The sequence below is a fragment of the Coturnix japonica genome, chromosome 26 (assembly GCF_054131305.1).
Source record: "Coturnix japonica strain WE chromosome 26, WE-NBRP24, whole genome shotgun sequence".
NCBI classification, from domain to species: Eukaryota; Metazoa; Chordata; class Aves; order Galliformes; family Phasianidae; genus Coturnix; species Coturnix japonica.
The window spans coordinates 5,500,123-5,513,584 of record NC_140688.1 but is presented as its reverse complement, the minus strand read 5'-3'; the positions used below and the strand labels follow the sequence as shown (position 1 = coordinate 5,513,584).

General features: G+C 42.1%; 1 pseudogene across 1 annotated transcript in view; it reads left to right on the top strand.

Moving 5' to 3' along the window:
- Nucleotides 1–9,972, top strand: part of LOC146756756 (ankyrin repeat domain-containing protein 26-like) — a 50,234-nt pseudogene extending 40,262 nt beyond the window's left edge. The window contains exons 26-32 of the transcript XR_014937373.1: nucleotides 2,243–2,355; nucleotides 2,763–2,904; nucleotides 3,656–3,949; nucleotides 4,637–4,869; nucleotides 5,257–5,503; nucleotides 7,424–7,469; nucleotides 8,981–9,972. The product of XR_014937373.1 is annotated as an ankyrin repeat domain-containing protein 26-like (transcript). The remainder of the gene's footprint in view (nucleotides 1–2,242; nucleotides 2,356–2,762; nucleotides 2,905–3,655; nucleotides 3,950–4,636; nucleotides 4,870–5,256; nucleotides 5,504–7,423; nucleotides 7,470–8,980) is intronic.
- Nucleotides 9,973–13,462: the final 3,490 nt, after the last annotated feature.

Sequence of the window (13,462 nt, the reverse complement as noted above, 5' to 3'; positions counted from 1 at the left end):
CCACCTTTCACTGCTGCCATTTCTGTCTTTGCAGTAGTATGAAAATGTTTGTGTTAATCAGCATGATTCTTTTGATGGATAGGACGGACAGTGTCAGCAGGAGGGAGATGTGTGGTTGAGATCTGGGAGGGGAAACCTGGATGTGAGAAATCTATTTTATCTTCAGAGCTTTGTCATAGTTTCCACCTGAGCTCATTAGGTTCTTTTTCCATTTGTGAATATGTGTTGGTACTTTACTGCCCCGCAGGGGGCTGAGGTAAGGAAAGAACAACTAGGTGAAGTAATGCTGTGCAGTCAGTGGCAGGCAGCTGGGAAGTAGCTGGTGCGCATGCATGGCTTAGCATCTTGTGTAACCTTGGAATATTCTTTAATTAGTTTGCTGTTGGAAAATTAAGCTGCTATAGGGAGAATAAGAAGGATCTAGTGGAAGGGAAAAGCTGTTGATTATCTGCACCAGAAAAGTCTGAGTTCTTTTCCAGGTTCCTTTCCTGTCATCTTCTTTTGGTGATATACCAATTAGAAGGTTTTTAGCATTTTTAACACTTCTGTATTTTACCCATACATTGTCACATAGGGAGAACCGACATTTAACATATCCTGTAAAGACACATGAGGAAGTTTTATGAGTTTGTCATATAAGCCTTTAAGCTCAGGTTTTTATGTCCTTCTGTACGTCAGGGATGTCTCTCTTTTTCTTAAAATGTGCTATTCAAAGCATGTAGACAACTTTCATTCTTTACAAAGGGAACTGAATAAGCAAACTTGTTTACACACAAATGCATCTGTGATGCAAATCTTTGCTCCTTTGTGTAAAAGGATAAGTAACATTGCTGTTCTGAAAACATTTTCTTGCTCTGAGGAGATCTGCAGTTATTTCACAGTCAGTAAGTGTAGGGAATTTTAAGAAAACTGTGAGTTAATGTTGTATGTGTGTCTTCTTATCTCCAAATGATGTAACCTCATTTTATCGTATAGAGAGCATTCACTTTTTCCACTAGCATTAAGTGCTATTCTTGATGGTGCTTCTCAAGCCATCTTTTATAAACTCAGTGTAACATTCACTATAGATCCTTAGTTGTGAGAGCTTAGCCCTGCCTCCATTTGAGTTAATAGTTTATAATGCAGTTTATGTGCAGTGTTGTCTCTCTGGTTATCTTGGCATTCCCTTTGTCATTGTTGTTTCCATAGATACAAAATCAGAATATGTTGGCTATGACATCCAGAGGCTCATGCATGATGTGCGAGGAAGATCGAAAGTCGAGAGCCCACCTTGAAGACCATATTGCTAAACTGAGTAGGGAAAATGCTGAGCTTTTAGAAGAAGTGAGCCCAGAAAACAGTCCCTAACACCTAGCCAATACCCAGAGCAATGCTGACATTTTCTTGAGTTCTTACATACTCTGATTTTATATCCCTGCTACTCAGGCCCTGAGTACTATTGTGATTTGGGTGTCATGAAGGAATTGAATAAAAGCCAAGAGAATATCTCGGAGTTGTGCTGTCAGAAAGACGGTGTGGTTTGATACCAGTTGAGCACATGGAGCAAGGCAGCAGTTCCTGTGTTCTTTATTTGATTTCCGTCTGGTTATTGTCTGACCCCTTGATTTCCAAGCAGGATTAAAACACCCCTTATTTTCAGTGCAGTGTACGGAGGAACTGCTGCATGTTTTCAGAATAACAGGAGCTTAAAACCCTTGCAGAATAAATAAGGTGCAAATGCAAACTACAGAACTAGTTGCCAGTTCTCCTGTAGTTTGTCTGAAAAAACACCATGAGGAACAGCAACTAAATTAGTAAACACCCACAAATAAGATATGGAAGTAATGACTGAGAAGACACTGGTGAATTCCAGAAAAGCAGACTCTTCCACAAGAGCCTGCTGGTCATTGGAATGAATGCTGTAGAGTGTGCAGTGTTCTCCAGGGCTGTGGCTACCTGTGCAAGCTGACCTATTAGCAGAGGAACTGCGGAAGCTGTTCTCTAGCATCTTTTTTCCAGCTTTTTGGGACGAAGCCCAATAAGGGGGCAGAGGAGCATTTGCTTCAGCAGGGGCGTTAATTGGTATCCCTAGGTCTTGGCCCGCTTGTGTGAAGCCTGAAGTGATTTAAATGTTTACAAGAATCCTGTGCCTCAGTGTTCTGCTGAATGTGGCAAAAGGATGGATATGTGCTATCTGCAGTTGCTATGTGTACTGTCCTGTGCTGAGTGTATCATGTATTTTTGTTTGTTTGTTTTTTGAAAGTGTGAGAATGAAAGAAAGAATGTGAAGAAGCCGATAGAATTGAAACGACCACTTGAAGCATGTCTTGACCAGGAAAGGGAAAGAAATACTGAACTGCAGAAGGAATGTGACAGGTATGGTTCACTAGTACTTGAAAGAGAGCTCATGTAGGTTAGAAGTCAGGCTTTAAGGAACTTGCATGTAAAAGCAGGTGTGTTTAACTCTGAGCAAATTCAGATCTCACATCAGTTCTTGCAAGACAGTTCTGGTACATGAGCCTATGATTTTCTGTAGCTGCCATAAGAAGAGCAAATGTAGGCTGCCTTGCACTTCTGGGAGGGAAGTCTTTTTTTCCTCTGTTGAGGTGAAATTTGGACCCTCCAGGTGATCTATTGCATTGAAATGCTGGTTTTTCTTATTAACTTTTGGCCTGTTGAGCATGTTAAAAATGAAGCAAGCCATAGCTATGCTTTTCTTGTACAAGCGTGACAAATAGATACCTAGTTCCTTTGCTTATTTTCTTGACTGATTTGTTGTGCAGGTTCAAGAGCCTTTTGAAGAAAGCTGTGAAAAAACTAAAGATGCATGAAGCCAAAGAAAGAGACTCCCAGTTCAATTTCCAGGGAGAAATGAAGAACAGGTATTCTGAAATGGTGAATGAAGTTGAAAAATCAAGAACAAAGGCAAGTTCTTGTTGTTTCTTTTTGGTTTTTTTGGTGTTTTTTTTTGTTGTTGTTGTTTTTGTTGTTGTTTGTTTGTTTGTTGTTGTTGTTGTTTTGTTTGGGTCATGTTAATTTCTAGAGACTTGTAATATTCTTTTCAGTAGGTATGGAAAAGTTATATTTCTGGGAGAGAAAATTGGCTTCACAGTTGACCTTGGAAACTACTGAAACATCTCATATTTTGTACATATTCTTGCAACCAGACACTGGATTTGACCTAGAGAGAAAATACCTTCCTTTACCACTGCTGTGGAAGCTGCTTTTTGAAGCACTGTTTACAAAGCTTTCAAGAGCAATGGCAGGAGGAGTACTTGTTTCCTGTGCCCAGTTAACTGTACTGGAACATTCCCCCTGAAGCATGATAGGCATTCTTTCTGCTGTCTGGGTAGAGTGGTTTGATTTCCATCGAGCAGTAGAGCAGTGCACAAAAGAATGGCCCTAGTGCCTTTCAGCACACTCCCGTAAGTGAAATTCTGCTAGTTTGCTACTTGTTGATCTTTTACTTGCTGCAGAACTGAGGAAGGTTGTAAGTCAAGGAACCCTATTGGCAAGAACTTAAAAGTTGTTCTTCCCTTAAAAGATGATCTTGTCTTTCCTTTGACTCGGGTACTGAGTCAGCAGATGACAGTTACAGACTTGATGGTCTTCCCCTTCATAAATTTTCAGAGAATAATTTTACACCCCTCTAAGTTCATTTTATTACTGTCTGTAGGTTACTGAACTTTCTCATCAGCTGGATTTAGAGTGTAAAAAATGCGTCCAACTACAAGGACAAAACCATTATTTGCAAGAACTGCTGGCTCTAAACATGAAAAAACATGAAAAACTAGAGAAGACCAGATGCCAGCTGAAAGAAGAGGTGGCAAACCTGAGACAACATCTGGAGGCTGTCCACAATGTGCACATGATGACTTACAACCAAATCGAACGATACAAGAAAGAAGTGGAAGAGCGAGCTGCACAAGAAATAAATCAAAAACTTCAAGAAGTCAATTTGTTTTTGCAGGTAAGTGAATTTGTTGTGTATGTCTGTAGTTTTTATTATGTAACTTCTTTTTGCCATTTCTTGTTCGTACTTTGGTTTTTTGTGTTAGTGCCATACTTCTATATTTCCTGAAGGGAAGTGGAAGAATGGAAAATTGTTTGGCGAAAGTGCTTTTGTGTGTGTAATTTGCCTGCAGGTCCCCAAGCTAATAGCCGTCCCTTGACAGACTTCTGTTTTGCAGTTCTTAGAAGAAGCTATGGCCATCTGGTCATCTTGTTATTGCTGTTCATCACATGAATGCTATAACTTAGAGATGGCTTGGCCATACGTACAGGTTATGTTTTATCATTGTACAGGATAAAATGCTCAGGGAAGAAGTCACTGAAGTTACCGTGGGGCAGAAAGAGTGGGGATGGGATTCTCATAATTTCTTTGTAGAATCCTTTTTGTGTGCCCTGTCCTTCAGCCATAGCATTCTTTTAGTAGCTGCTCCCATAAGTAATATTGCTAAGAGCAGATCTGTCTGGATGAAAACAGTTATTTAACGTGTTGGTTCCAGGGTTTTGCCTTGATTGCTGATAGTAGTGAAAAGGTCCAGTTGACTCAGTTGAGTAAAACTGGGCCCTTTAAATTGGTTATGGGCAACCGTATAGGGAGATGCAGTTCACTTTTTCTTTGCAATGGTTGAAATTGTATTATCTGCTTCAGGTCCAGGCAGCCTCACAAGACAAGATAGAACAAATCAGAGAAAATCATCATGCCTCGCTGAGAGACCAGCTGAAGTGCAGAATAAAAGAGGTTGAATGTGAGTTGGACAAAATAAAAAATACCAAAGACAGTATTTTTCAAAACGAATCTATGCTTGCGGAAGTGGAAAAATACAAAGAGCTGCATCGTGAAGAAATGAAAATGAGAATAAGGCTAGCAAATAAGCTGGAAAGGTAAGTGCGTGCTTTTTTGGAGTGGTAACAAGACGTGAAGTAGCAGTAGCTTGCATGAAAAACCTTGTACTGTTTCCTCCTAAAATCCTTTTTCTGTGTCTTGTCAGCACTATGGATGTAAGCGTAACCCTCTAAAACCTTTCCCCTTTATTTTTGGAACCACCATCATTTCACTTCAGTGTTCTAGCAGTCACACCACTAGTTATGGCATCACTGGCCCATGTTTGAAGTTGATAGCATTTTAACACATGGCCTTTGGGCCCCTCTCATTTTGGACTTCTAATGCCTTCTCTTTTCAAAAGCTGAATAGTAGTCAAAGACCTGGAAGAAGTGACTCTGCAAAAATATTATCAAAGATAATTCTTTGTGTGTTTTTAAATATTTCAGAACAACCAAGAGACTTGCAGAAGCCAATTGTAAGCTCTTTGAGGAACGCCAAAGAAACAAATCTTTAATTGCGAGCAGCACTGTCAGTGGAGGTCCTACTGCAAGTCCAGGAAAATATTCAGCTGAACTGGGAAATCTCAGAAACAATTCCACACTGAACAGAAGCTTCAGCCAAGGGGAATGCTTCCTAGATGCTGCTGGGACTGCATTATTGGCAAGAAAAAAAGTTGAAGTGTACATGGATAAGGTAAGCATTGTGAAATACTCTTCAGTGATGAAGACTTTAGGTCATTAAGATTGTACAGAATTCCTAGAGTGCTCAGACAGCAAAAATACTGACATCTAAATGATGAACTATCTAACTGTATATACACATAACTATGTACTTATGTAAGGTTTTTGTATTGTTTTTTTTTTCTTTTTTTTCAACTAGAGAAAATTTAATAAGCAGCTGCTGTGGCATTGGAAGTTCCCAGCTAAGCTATTTATTAAACTTTACTGTATAGAATGTGCATAAGTGTATGACATACTTGAAATGGATAACTTTGACATCTTTGCTCAGCTCATCAGACATCTCTGGTCAAGCCACGTTGTTTTTTTCCTTACTGATCTTCATTTTTAGTTTCTTTTAGTACATTAATACTAACAAAGACATCCTTTAAAACTAGGATGATGTGAGTATGATTGCTTTGCTTCTTCCTATACAGTCTGCTGTGGGATGCATGCTGTGCCTAGTAAACATTTCTTTTTGTGCTTCCTGCTATGTATTATTACCTGAGAAAACAACAACCTACTCTTCAAGTCTTCACAGCTTTATAATATTTTGCAGCAATTTATACATGATTGCAACTTCTGCAATAGCTTTGAAGTACTTTGCCAGTTGTGCTGCTTAGTACTTGGCCTGTTCACCAGGCTACTTAAAAAGACAAGAGTTTACCTGACTCTGAGCCTTGTCTTTGCTGCAGTTATACCTCAGATTTTTCCAGTAATCTGTTTCCTTCTATTGGGAAAAAAAAAAACAACAAAAAACCCACCTCTGTATTGCCATTAAATTCAAACTAAGTGCTGCCTTCTTGGATGGAGGAGATTACAAGTTCTCCTGACAGTAAAGTTCATAATAACTGGAAACTAAGGAACTTAAATTGGAGTTTGCCTCGTGTAGTCATCTTGCACTTTTGTTTTTATGTAAAGCTCTCAGTGCACATTTGGTGTTTTTCAAAGTAAGGGAGGTTATCTGAAGTAGAGTGTGAGCATCTCCTGGGATGAGGAAGCTCGTGTAGATTTTGGCTTTGATTTTGCAAAAGCTTTGATAAAGCTTCAAGGATAAGAAGCTGAAAATACTTTACGCCGCTGTTATTCAAAATGCTGGTATCAATTACTTTGTCCATGCAACTGTTTGAAAAAACAAATTGCACTGATTACAAACAAGAGAAAGAAATGCAGCTCTGAAAAGTGGGTGCAGGAAATAATAGTGACTTCTGCTAGCTGCAACCAGCGTGAGTGCATGGATTCATGAAACCAGTTTTCCTACTGGTAGCATAAGAAAGGGAACACCTACTTCCCATTCCGTCTCTCAGTTTCTGTTTCCTTTCTGATTTTATTTCCTGTCTGCACTCCTGATTTTTAGCAGTCTTATAAATTTCCACTCTTTTGACTTCTGCCTGTTCCTCTTGTTCTTTTACTTGGCACCACCGAGAAATTTCTTGCTCTGTCTTCTTTATGCTGCATCCCACAGTCAGATAATTACACCTGTAGGTGAGACCACAAGCCTTCTGTTCTCCAGGCTTAACAGTCCTGATGCTCTCAGCCTCTCCACGTAAGCCACATGCTCCAAGCACTTAACTGTATTTGCTAATTACATGAGTCTGGAAGCTATATGCTGTCTGTTTTGACAATTACTTCTATGCGTTAAAGACCTGATGGAAAATAACACAGGAGTCGCAAATATCTTCAAATGTAAATGATCGCATACGGTGTTTGGACTGTGGCCCTTTAAAAGGTCTAATTTCTCCTTATGAAAACTTTGCATTCAGAATAAATGACAGTAAATAAACATCTCCTGGGAGAGCGAGGGGCAAATGCTCCTTTCTAGCGATCCAAGCTGGTTTCTGTTACTTAATAAAATGTGCAGTGTTATTTATAATGCATGTGTTATTTATAATTCTAGGTACAGAAGGAATTGGAGGAAGAAATCAATAAGGAACTTCAGCAAGGTAATATGCTACTCTGATATCAGTGTTTTTAAGGAAGGTGATGACTGTTCGTAACTTCTATGTAATTATTTTCAAAAGTTGTCAAGATTTGTGCTGTTTGAAGCACAGTGTGGGGCTGTTTTTAACTCTAACTTAGAGAGTTTTAATGGAAAACTTCCTGCTAACCAATATACTCTTCAGAATGTTCTGCAGCTACTTTTGAGAAGAAGCATGGAGAGCAAACCATCTCCCCCGCACAGATACACTTGGCTTAAGTTCAAGTCACCTTTCATCCTCAGGCACAAACATCAAATGTAAAAAAAAAAAAAAAAAGCCCAGAAATAAGATTTTTATGGACTTCTGTCACTACTTCTCTTTCTGCATACATTCATTGCATTCAGCACTTCAAATATACCATATACATTTTCTGGTGTTCTTAATTTTTGCTCGCTCTTTTTCATTGCTTTTTTTTGTACCTGACATGTTGTCATACTTGTCTTTGGATAAAGAAGAATCAGTGGAAAAGATAGCCTTTCTTTAGGTAAAAATCATTCAGCAATATATAGGCAAACACAGCATGAACTGATTGCTTTTAATATGCAGTGTAAAGCCTGTTCTATAATAAAAGGCCAGGTCTTCAGAGAAGAATTCATACTGTTTCACAATTAGCATTCTGCCAGAGTCACTGCTGCTGTTCCTAGAGTTATTTTGAAGCAGGGAGCCCTTGAGAATCCAGCTGTTGCTTCACAGCTCTTCCAATTTCCCTGAATAGACAGAAACCCATTGCCATGTGCTCATTTGCATATTCAAACATAATTACATGTGTAGTAGGAGCCGTAGTATTTGCTTGGTCTGGGGATCTTGTCTGGAAAAGGCTGATGGATGGAAGTACTGAAAATCCTTTTCTGCTTCCATCGAAGATGTGTTTCCATGAACGAAAGAGGGTTTAGCCAGGGAAAGTTAAGACATCCCTGGCAGTTAAAGTTAAGGCTAAAACTTTCATATATATATATGGGCATGTAATAACAGGATGTGGAGAAATGGCTGTAAACTTGAAAGTAGGTAGATTTAGACTAGATATTAGGAAGAAACTCTTTACTTCCTAATGTAAGGGTGGTGAGACTCTGGAACAGGTTGCTTAGAGATGTTGTGCATAGCCCCCATCTTGCAGGCATTCAGAGCCAGTCCGGATGGGGCTCTGAGGAACCTGGTCTAGAGGGAGCTGTCCCTGCCTATAGAAGGGAGATTGGAACTGGGTGATCTTAAAAGGTCCCTTCCAGCCCAAACCATTCTGTGTTTCTAAAACCTGGAATTTCTTTAACTAGCTTTAAAAATTGTATTGGCTGATCATTGAATGTGAAAAAATGTTTCTTCCTTTATGCCTTCCTTTTTGATTTGTGTTTTCCTTGGAAGTTTTTAAATATCTCTGTAGAGCGTAGCCTGATCAGTTATCAGTAATGTTTTTACAGTGACTGATTTGACTCAATCTACTGTAAAAGTAACATCGTCAATCTTGTTTCTTTTCTTTCCAGCCACCGCTGAGCTTGAAACTGCTAGAGCTTCTCTAAGGAAATCTACTTATGGATCTTCAAAAAATCTCAATGTTGACCAGGATCCCCTTTGCAGAGCGGTACAGGAGTACCGGGATGTTTTAAACCAAAATTACCTGATCTAAATATATTTTTATTTAAAATGTAAAGGGAAAAGTACTGGAGATCATTTGTTTACATAGGAGGTCTGTGACTTCCCATCCTGCAGCTTAGTGTGGAAACATCTTTACTGCGGTTTGAATATAAATTTTAAATATATTAAATAGGTTGACACTCTGCACTTACCTGTTGGTCACCGAGGGGTAGTCAGTTTATTTTGCACTCAGGATAAGAACCATATCTATTTTTAATTACTGTCAGACTGAGTAAGGTTGGCTCTTGAACTTGACGGAACTGTCAAAATGTTTTTGACACATTATTTTGCTCCATGTTTTTTGTTAAAGGTTTTACCAGAAGCATTCCTTTGGTTCTATTTAACCCTTCCACTGTTTGTGGTAGAGTCTCCAGTGTTATTTTAACGCATAGGAGATTTTGATTGGATTCCTGCCAGCTGTTTCCGTCCTGATGCTGTGAATATTTCTGCTGGTTAAGTGGAAGTTTTAGCAGTGATTAAGCTGGAGAAGAATGCACTTTACATTGCTGTCACTTTCACGCACCTAGGGTTTAAAAATACTGTGCGTGTGTAGCAGTGCCAAGAAAGCTTTAATGTGACCTTTTTGATATTTCTGACTTGATATCCTTGTTGGATTTTGCATTAGAATTTGACCCATCTTAAGACATTCACAGTTGGTAGATGAACACATGATGAACCTGAAGCGGTTCATAGTGGGAAGAAGGAAAATTAATGTTTCAACCTTCTGTCTAATTGGTACTGCACCTTTTTATATGAATGTATTTTATGACACTAATATGCTATATTTAATTCCAGATATTTATGTTCCAACTTGGTATTTAATAAACTTTCATATCTGGTACATCTTTGTTTTATTCTGTTGGCCTTCTTGACTTGCTTTCCACCTCATTCCTTGCCTCTATGACTTGCTACAGTCCTCCTCTGCTCACTTCCATCTCTCCTTCTGGTGCCTTCAGTCTGCCCTGAGATCAGACAAGTGGCCAGCATGCATTTGTGTTCTTTTCCTCCTGGGTACTTGAAGCAGTGGGGCAAACAGCTACTATATGTCATAAGGTTTGTCATCATAGAAATTAAGGGGTATATGCTTGAAACAAGTGTGGAGGGTTGTGATTTTAATGGGTGTGCTGAACCACTTTCAGGTCTTCGGTGGTGATTCATTAACAGGAAGCCGAGGGTAAAGTCTCTGTTGTAAACCTGGCCATGCTTGGGAGGGGGATCTTTGGAGCCTTTTCTGCAGGTTGGCCATTCCTTTATGAGATAACTTCTGGAGGCCCTTTGTGCTCTCTCCAGCTGGTACAAGCCAGGAGCCAGGTGGAAGAATATCTCCAGCAGAATCCAGACAGCAAAGCACTCATAGAGTACCTTGCGCTTCTCCATGTTGGTTAAAGCCAGTTCTCCCTCCTCATTTGTCAGAGGGAGTGCACTCTCCCAGGTCTGTCACTTCTGCCCAGTGCACCTGTAGGCTCCCTTCTGGTTATTTTTACATCCCTCGCCAAGTTCAGTTCCATCTGTGCCTCAGCCTTCCTGATCCCATGCATGTCCAGACGGCATCCCTGGCCCCTTCCCAGCTACCTGTCCCTGCTTCCACTGCATACAACAAGCATGCAGGGCAGGGCCAACCAAGGAGTCCTATTAAAACTAGTGCCACCAAAAACAGCTGACGAGCCTTGGTAATTGGGACTCCTTCCTGGGAGGCACTGAGGCCCCGAATTTGCCACCAAAAATAACCTCTCCAGAGCAGTTTGCTGTTATCTGGGGGCACATGTCACAGATGTTAAGAAGACTCTACTGCCTCTGATAAAATAGAAGGCTACTACCCACTCAAGGTCTCATTCAAGTAGGGTCCCAGGAGGCTGCAAAAAAGGAAATTACAGAACATTAAAAGGGACTTTGAATCCCTTGGGAAGATGTTAAAGGGAGCAGGAACACAAGTAGTCTTCTCTGTACTTCTGACTGGGGGCTGAGAAATGAAGAGGGAGAATGGGCCAGGTAAATTACTGGCTCAGGTAATGGTGTCAGATCAAGGTTTTGGTTACTGTGATCTTGGGCAGGCCTTTGAGAGACCAGGTATGTGGACATCAGACAGAATGTGACAGAGCAGGTGGGGCAAAAGCATGCTGGGGAGCAAGCTAGTTGGATTGATTACCAGCACTTTAAACTAGATTCAGTGCAGGGAGTGGATAGTTCCTTGTGATAGAGAAGGGACAGGGAATGCTGTCATTTAAGGAAACTGCAGGGGAAATCCTCAATTTGTGAGGAGTCTTGTATTTCGATATCATATTTAGTAAAATAAGTTTTTCCTCCTTAGATTGCCGCTGTTTTTATCCCATTCCCCTTTTTCCCCCTCCTTTCTGGGCCCCTGGGGGGGCCCACGGGGTGGCTTCCCCTGTCACGGGCATAGGTAAATCTAAGTAACCCATGACAGATTTTTTAAAGACTAGTCAAATGCAGCAGTGGGTGTGGAGAAAGAACAAAGAAATCTGTAACGGACTGTGATCAATTATTATAATTTCCATTGCCATCGGACTAGCAGCTGCGCCGAGCCCGGGACCGGACCGAGTTAGAGTTGGGCTGCCGGAGCAGTGAGGCGGAGCGTGTGTGGCCCCTTGGGGTTCGGTGCCTGCGGATATGATATCGAAATACAAGATAACACAATATAATATAATTGAGGCTAACAAATCGAACAAACAGAGAGAGAGAGAGTCCCCAAAAACAGAGAGGCCTACTGTGAACTCTATGCGACACGGCTGGAACGCTTCCCACTCTCCGAGAAGTCCGAGAGAAGGAGGAGGGCACTCCAGCCTGGGAACGAGATTATACAGCGTCCTGGTCCCGTGACTTATCATATCCCAGAGAACAACAGGGGTAACGTAGTCTTCTTCTGTGGACTGCACATTCAATAGAAGTATCCATACTTTACATGATGTTATGATGTGGAATACTGATAGCAAAATTACAAAATTACAAAACCATGACACACGGTGAACACCAACCCCGTGTGGCTGCAGTACTTGATGGAAACGACATTATTTGGGTGACCCTTGAGGGAAGCAATTTCCTGACCCGTCACCAAGTTCCACATCTTACAGCTCCGGTCTGTAGGAAGAAGAACGTGCCTGAGAGAGTTGGGCTGGGGAGTTCATCCGTGGCGTGGAGGCACCGGCTCCTTCCCAAGCGCTGCCTCCCACCACCCACAGCTCCACTCCAGGGCAATGGAGCCAGCCTGCTCCAGCACCTGGACATCAGAAGGCAGGGACAGGGGAGCAGCCCAGAAGGAGCCATTCCTGCCATGCACCCCAATTCCCCACGCCAGCCTGGGGAGATCTATGAGAATAGCGCATAAAAAGCCAGCAGCCCCCACACCTGTTCTGTCCAACATATACCTTTTTAGGCAGTGAAAAGCAGTTCATCGGTGGCATCCAGGCAGAGCACAGGCTTGGTGTGTCCTTCTGCCACAGAGACGCACTGCAGTGGGGCTGTCCGGGCATTCTTGGTGCCACCCACTGGATTAATGATGCCCCCTGCATGGGAAAGAAAGAAGGTGGGGTAGGTATGTGGAAAGGCACAGAACTGTAAGGTACTACAGGCATGGGAAAGCACGAGCTGCCTCACCCCCAAGCATCTTCCACTTCCTGGTAGGGCAATGGGCCCCTCCATCTGAACTCAGGCATATCTGAGCAATCATCTTCATGGAAAACCTTGGCATCTCCCCACTAGCAGCCCCTGCCTAACGGCTCTGCCCAGGTGACACAGACTGTGAGACATGATGCTCACGGCCTCTGCTCTGAGCCAGGAAACTCAGCTCATTGGACCCCAGCTCAGTTGAGGACAAACTGCACTTTCTCCATTCTGAAGCTCTGCCAGGAACGCTTCATTAGACCTATTTCATGGCAGTTCCTTCAAGCTGCCAGCCAGCCTGTGGTTGGCAAAGTTTGGAAACGGAGCTGTACTCCTTTTAAAACCAACAGGATGACAGGGGGCAGCACTGGCATTTGCACCCAGCACCCTGTCCCCGATGCTGGCTCAGAGGATCCATCCTCACCAAACGTTCTTCCAAGGGACGCCCTGCAGGCACCTCATCCCTCCGGCCACAGCATCTGCCAATCACTTCCACATCAGAGTGTTCAGAACACTGAGGTCCAGCAGCCCCACTGCTGCAGTCCTGAGCTATGTGGACACCAGCAGCTCTTTCCTGCTGGCATTCCAAGCGCCGCCTGGGGCTCTGAGCTATGCTAAATCTTTTTCTATGAGTAGGCAAAACAAGGCAGGAGGCTGGAGAAGGGCAGGCCCAGGGCTGCATGAGGTCTGCATTAGTCAGGAGGGTGAAGGTA